We start from the raw sequence: 7,398 nt of genomic DNA on the forward strand, positions 1-7,398 counted from the left end.
TTGCATGCCGCAACAGTGTGATGTTGAGTACAGTTTCCCAATATCTATTCTTGTGTGTTTTGTTTCTCATTTTCTGAGGAAGGTTCATAACGTCTTTTCAGTTGTTTAACTTAGTTACGTGGGTTGAGTAGTTCATTCCAGAGTTCGTTTTTACTTATGTATCATATTCGAGTTTGTAACTTGTTGGCACATGGTGGCATCATATGAGACTTTTGGCAGTGCCTGAGGTGGCTTCTTGCCGGAGCACCTTGTACTGGGTGGGACGATATTATTGGACCTGGGATCAGTGCGATCAGATTTATATGAGGCACATTAAAGAGTAAATATCGATATTCAGTCCAGAATGAGGTAATGGTTCTTGTCGGGAGGAGAGACTCCATGAGTTGTGATTCGGCAGGTGGTTATGAGTTTCTACACATCTCTTCTGTCGTGACAGTATTGCGAGAGCTGAAACGGGACTTATATGCTTCATGAGATGTGTTGTGGGCATCAAATGCGTGGGATTTTGGCTATTGTTGTCGGGGGATGTCATTATGGCCATGTGAATAATGCGATGCATGGTGTGAATTCGGTATGAGTATACAATCAGGTATTGGTACATCGTGTAGTGATGGATACGATGTTCGTATGTTGGGAGCAAAACTGGTAGAGGATTTCAGATGTTAGAATTTGGCTCTAAGGCTAACTTGACTGAATAAAAGGGAGAATCATTAGATTTGCTCGAGCTAATGTGCTCAACTGGGTTGTGGTAGCACGGGTAGGTGCACGAGGTGTTAAACAATGATTTCGGACAACTCCAAAGTAGTTCTTAGCATGTTCAAGGACGAATGTATGTTTAAGTGGGAGAGAATATAACGACCCGACCGGTCATTTTGAGCTCTAGCATGTTGTTTGGCGGTTTGAGGCCTTAAGTAGTTTCACTTCAGGTATTATGACTTGCACGTATGGTCAGAATTGAATTTCGGGAAGTTCGAAGTTAGTTTGGGAAGAAAATTCTAATTTCAGAAGCTTTAAGTTGGAAGAATTGACTAAGGTTTGATTTTTGAGTAAACGACCTCGGAATCAGGATTGGAAGGTTCCAAGAGGTTCATATGATGATTTTGGTCTTGGGCATATGTCCGGATCGGGTTTTGGATGACCCGAGAGCGTTTCAGTGCCTATTATGAAAGGTTGGCGTTTTGGAAGAATTTCATAAATTTGGGTTGAAGTGCATTTCAGTGTTATTGACGTCTGTTTGGGATTCTGAGTCTGGGAATAGCTCCGTATGGTGATTCTGGTATTGGGAGCGCGTCCGGATATGGATTTGGAGGTCCGTAGGTCATTTCGGGGTCATTTGGCGAAAGTTAGAATTTGAAGGTTTTTGAGAAGTTTGACCGGGAGTGGACTTTTTGATATCGGGGTCGGATTCCGATTCCGGAAGTTGGAATAGGTCCTTAATGTCGAATGTGACTTGTGTGCAAAATTTGAGGTCAATCGGACGTGATTTGATGGGTTTCAGCATCGAATATAGAAGTTTGAAGTTCTAAAGATCATTAAGCTTGAATTGGGGTGTGATTCATGGTTTTGGCGTGGTTTGAGGTGATTTGAAGCCTCGTGCAGGTCTGTGTTATGTTATGGGACTGGTTCATGTGATTGGACGGGGCCTCGGGTGTGTTTCGGGGTGGTTTCGAACCAAATTGGAATGATTTGCTGCTGCTGTTGCTGCTATCTGGTTTCCTTCTTCGCGAACGCGATATTCATGCGTTCGCGAAGGAGACTTTTGGGGGCTGCTAGATTTGTCCATCGCGAACGCGATGGGAGAGACGCGAACGTGGAGCTGAGGTTGTGGAAGCCTACGCGAACGCGGGTAAGCGCATGCAAACGCGAAGAGGAAATGAGTTGGGGCCTGCCTGGCGTTAAGCCTTCGCGAACGCAGCTTGAGGCCCGCGAGATGCAAAGGGTAGGGAGTCACCAGGTTCGCGAATGTAGACATTGGGTCTCGAACGCGTAGAGGAAAATGTGGAGGCAGTATGTTTAGCCTTCGCGATCGCGAAGGCATTCCCGCGATCGCGAAGAAGGGCGGGCCTGGGCAGATTTGTTTTGATGCGGGGTTTGGCTCATCCCCTCTCATTTTTCACTTGGATAGGCGATTTTTGGAGCTTTTGAAGACACTTTCATCATCTATGTCAAGGTAAGTGATTCCCACCTATTGCAAGTTAAATACTTGGATTATATATAGATTTTAACATGGAAATTCATGGAAAAATTGGGGAAAATTTGGGGTTTTGGTAGAAAACCTAGAAATTGGTATTTTTGGATTTTGACCACGAATTTGGGCATGAAATTGGGAATAACTCATATATTTGAGTTCGTAATGTTATGGGTAATGTTTATCTTCGAAGATTTTCGGAATCCGGGCACGTGGGCCCGAGGGTTGCTTTATCGGCTTTTCGAGCGGAGTTAGGAATATGTCTAAATTGATTTGTTATGAGTATTAGAGTATATTTTTATAGGTTTGCACATTTTTTGACTAGTTTTGGAGCGACGGGCATCTATTTGAGGTATTAGACGGCTTTGGAGCCGGCTATGGAATTTCGAAGCGTGGTAAGTCTCCTGTCTAACTCTGTGAGGGGGAAATTACCCCTAGGTGTTGTATATTGATGTGTGCTACTTTTTGTGGGGGCTACATACGCACGAGTTGACGAGAGCCCGTACGTAACTACATTCATGTTATTGCCCGGGTATGCTTAGGTTCACATCATGCTATAGCTGTACTATTTGAGCAATCTCTCGCCTATTAAACTCCGCTGTTTTACATTACTAATTGAGACTAGACTTGCTATTGTAGAGACTTCACGAGTTCATGATTGGACACCGAATAATTTTACTCCTCTTCCGACATGTTTCTATGATATATATGTTTCATTGAAAGGTTTTTGTTAAAGAAATTACAAATCACATGTTTATTCGTGAGTGGGGTCACGGACCCGTTAAAGCTCCTTATTCTAATGAGATTGGGCCGATCACCTCGGCATGATTATGTACTTCTTGTTCTAATGGATCGGGTCGTTCGCCTCGGCAGGATTTATGTACCGCACTCTCATGGGAGCGTGTCGTTCGCCTCGGCAGTTTAACAGATGCATCTATGGTTCGTGGTGTTCGACCCTCGGCAGTGCACAGTTTATTATTTACGTTGAATCGGGCCGTACGCCTCGACATTTCTATAAAAATATCCTTATGGAATCGTGCGTAATATTTGGCAAGAATCCAGAGTATCTGTGAGTCTTTCCCTGATTCGAATTATAACAACCTATCTGGTGAGGTCCATTATATATATATATATATATATATATATATATATATATATATGCTCCGATTTGAGGAGGAATTGCTAATTAAGAGCTTGAGTTTATTGTAAGCAGGATAATTATACCACAGATTTATAGTTATTTATTTCATTTATTTACTTTGCCTCATATTTGTTCACCTCCTTAATGTACCTGATATTATTGGACCACTAGTGAGTGTCGATGTCGACCCCTCGTCACTACTCCTCCGGAGTTAGGCTAGATACTTACTGGGTACACGTGGATTTACGTACTCATGGTACACTTGCTGCATATTCTTGTGCAGGTACTTTTATGTCCGGCGGTCCTTTGGGCATGGAGGCACGGATGATGCGGGGACTTACCGCGAGCTGCATTTCAGGTTACGATCTGCAGCAAACAGAGTCTCCTCCAAGGTTACTTGTATTTTGCCTGTCTAATTTGTCTTCCAGACAGATGTTGTATTTTATTTTATTTTACTTCCTAGTTGATGCTCATGCACTTGTGACACTGGATTTTGGGGGTACTTATGAGTTGCTCAGTATTGTAATTGGGAAAATATTATCATTACTCTGTAAATTTTATTTCTGATTATTTAATTGAAGGAAAATTTTGATTTCAAAATACAAAAATGAATAATCGAGTTAATCAACTATTGTTGGCTTGCCTGGCAGCGGTGTTAGGCGCCATCACGATCATTAATGGATTTGGGGTCGTGACAGAAGGGAGGACATGAAGGCTCAAAGTAGACTCAAAATGAGGGGTTGTAAACTTACAACTCTTGGAATCGACTCTTTCAAAAGTGAAATAAAATCTTTGCTCCAGTTTTACTATATGCATTGCCGAGGGTCGAACGGCATGAGCCATAGATGCATATATTAACCTGCCGAAGCGAACGGCCCATTCCCATGAGAGTAAAGTAATTTACCTCGCTTGCGGAAATACTTGCGACACGAATGAACATGGATTTATCAGAGTTATTATAAAATTCTTCAATTCTTCCCAAACATAGGAAATCCAAACTAGAGAGTTTAAATCGTAAACAAAAATCCTTAATCTCAGTTCTATTTAAGACAATTAATATGCATAATAAACATAACAGTGCAAACAAAGCATGATATAAATCTAAGACTACCCAGACATCACATGGAATTTAGCTACATACGGACTATCGTCACATAGTGCGTACGTATCTCCCCACACAAGTAATTCACAACAAATACACCTAAGGGGGTGAGTTCCCTCTTACAAGGTTAGGCAAGAGACTTACCTCGTTCTCAAGCTCACTCCCGATCCGCAAATATGATTTAAATCCTCAACTCGGTGCAAAACAACCCGAAACTAGTCAAATGTTATATAAATTAATCAATATGTGTTCAAAAGTTCATAATTTAACTATTAGAGTAATTACCCAGCCCAAATTGGAAGATTCTAAAAGTTCACCCCGGGCCCACATGCCCGGATTCCAAAAATTTTCGAAGATAAATGTTACCCATAACCTCATGAACTCAAATATATAATTTTTACCCAATTCCATAATAATTTTCGTGGTTAAGCTCCCTTTTTATCAAAACCTAGGTTTTTCATCTAAACCTAAAATTTTTACAATTTTTCATATTAAAATCTACCCATAATCTATGTATTTAACTTACATTGGATAGAAATTACTTACCTCCAATATCTAGGTGAAATTCTCTCTCTCTAAGAGCACTAAAATCGCCCATGGAATGCTATAAATGAACCCAAAATGGTCTAAGTCCCGACTTAAATGAAGCTTTTGCCTCCAGCGATTTTTGCTTCTCCAGAACTGGGGCCGCATCTATGGCGCCGCAACTGTGGAAAAGCCATCGCAGCTGCGGTCCTAGCCCAGGCTGACTGACTCAGCTTCTGTGGACGGGCTCCCTCTTTTACGGAGGGTAGAGCGCATATGCGGCCTTCTCGCACCCGCGGACTTCTCATCGCAGAAGCGAGGCTACTTCTGCGCATGCTCCTCCACTTCTGTGAACCACTCGTCAAATACCCAAAGCCGCTTATGCGGCCAAGAGCTCGTACCTGCGAGCTCGCACCTGCGGTCCACTAGCAGCCCCTTTTAAGCTCTAACTCGATCCGTGCAACGTCCGAGTAGTACCCGAGGCCCCCGAGGCCTTGTCCAAACATATCAACAAGTTTGTAAACATGAGACGGACTCACTCAAACCCTCGAAACATGGAAAACAACACCAAAACTATGAATCGCATCCCAAACAAAATCGAATCAACTAATAAACTTTAAGTTCTTCCAACTTGCTCTGATCGCGCCGAATAATTCTTAAACTACTCGAAATGATACCAAAATTTGCGTGTAAGTCTTAAATCCCTATACGGAACTATTCCTGGGCTTGAAATCCCAAACGGACCTCAGTAACACCAAAACCTACTTCAAACCAAATTTAAAAAACTTTAAAACTTTCAATAAGCCAACTTTTAACTTTATGCGCCGAAACGCTCCGGGATCACCCAAAACTCGCTCTGAACACACGCCTAAATCTAAAATCATTATACAAACTTGTTGGGACCACCAAATCCCGGTTTCGTGGTTGTTTACTAGAAATATTGACCCAAGTCAAATTTAGCCCTTTAAAGCCAATACTAAGGAACTAAGTGTTCCAATTTCAGCCGAACCCTTCCAAATCTCGAACTAACCATCCCCACAAGTCATAAAACAGTAAAATAACATATGTAGAGTCTTATTTTGGGGAACATGGATCTAAAAAGAAAAATGACTGGTCGGGTCGTTACATTTTCCCACCTAGATTGTGTGGTTTTAAGGTGTAATTTGGGTATTTGAGGCTAGGGATTAAGCGATCTTGAGAGGGATTTGGGATTCTTGAGGTAAGTCACTTGTGGTTTATTTTGCCCAATAAATATGTTTTCCCATTGATTTTCTGTCATGACCCAATTTCCCTATATGCCGTGATGGCGCCCAACGTCGCCTCTAGGTAACCAAATGGTGAACTAACCGTGTAATTATCCCTTTTTAGCATTTTAGAAATGGTTGATTTTTAATTATTAAATAAGTGAGAGGTGAGAGATTTGATAAAATAAAGTGCAAATAATCATAAGGAGAAGTGTGATGAACTAGATACTCTAAAAATCATCATATGTCTACTAGCAAGATTTTCAAGACCTGGTGTCACAAGTGTATGAGCTAGTAGTAGAATATAAAAAATACGAAACTACAATCTGAAATGGAATAGACAGAAAATAAAAGCAAAAGAGAGACTTCAAGTGCTACAAAACGGACTCGGAAAGCAGTTCACCACTAAGTCTCGAAGTATCGGGGATGTGCGTCGGGATAACTACCAGATGTACCTTCCTTAGATCCTGCACAGTTAGTACATAAGTATAGCATGAGTACAAAAATAATATGTACCCAGTAAGTATCTAGTCTAACCTTGAAGAAGTAGTGATGAGGGGTCGACTTGGACACTTAATATGGGCTAACAATAAAATACTGAAATTCTAAATAAGCATGGGTTATGTAAATAATAATGAAACTCAACATCAAGCAGTGAATAAATATTTCTTTCACTAATAGTAAATCCCAAGTCAATTTTCGTCATTTAATAATTGTGACCTCTCAAGCCATAAAACAATATCAAGTATTTTTAGGCTCCGAGTATTATTACGCACGATTTATGCCTAGGTCGTACAACCCGATCCAATATATATATATATATATATATATATATATATTATGTGCATTGCCGAGAGTCGAACGGCACGAACCATAGATGCATCTATTAACCTGCTGAGGCAAATGGCCCGCTCCCATGAGAGTAAAGGAATTTACCTCGCTTGCAGAAATACTTGCAACGCGAATGAACATGGATTTATCAGAGTTATTATAAAAAAATTTCAATTCTTCCCAAACATAAGAAATCCAAATTAGAGACTTTAAATCTTTAAAAAAATCCTTAATCTCAGCTCTATTTAAGAGAAATAATATGCATAATCAACCTAACAGCACAAACAAAGCATGATATAAATCTAAGACTACCTGGACATCACATAGAATTTAGCTACAGACGGACTCTTGTCACCTAGTGCATATG

Source organism: Nicotiana tabacum, chromosome 24 (assembly GCF_000715075.1).
Source record: "Nicotiana tabacum cultivar K326 chromosome 24, ASM71507v2, whole genome shotgun sequence".
NCBI classification, from domain to species: Eukaryota; Viridiplantae; Streptophyta; class Magnoliopsida; order Solanales; family Solanaceae; genus Nicotiana; species Nicotiana tabacum.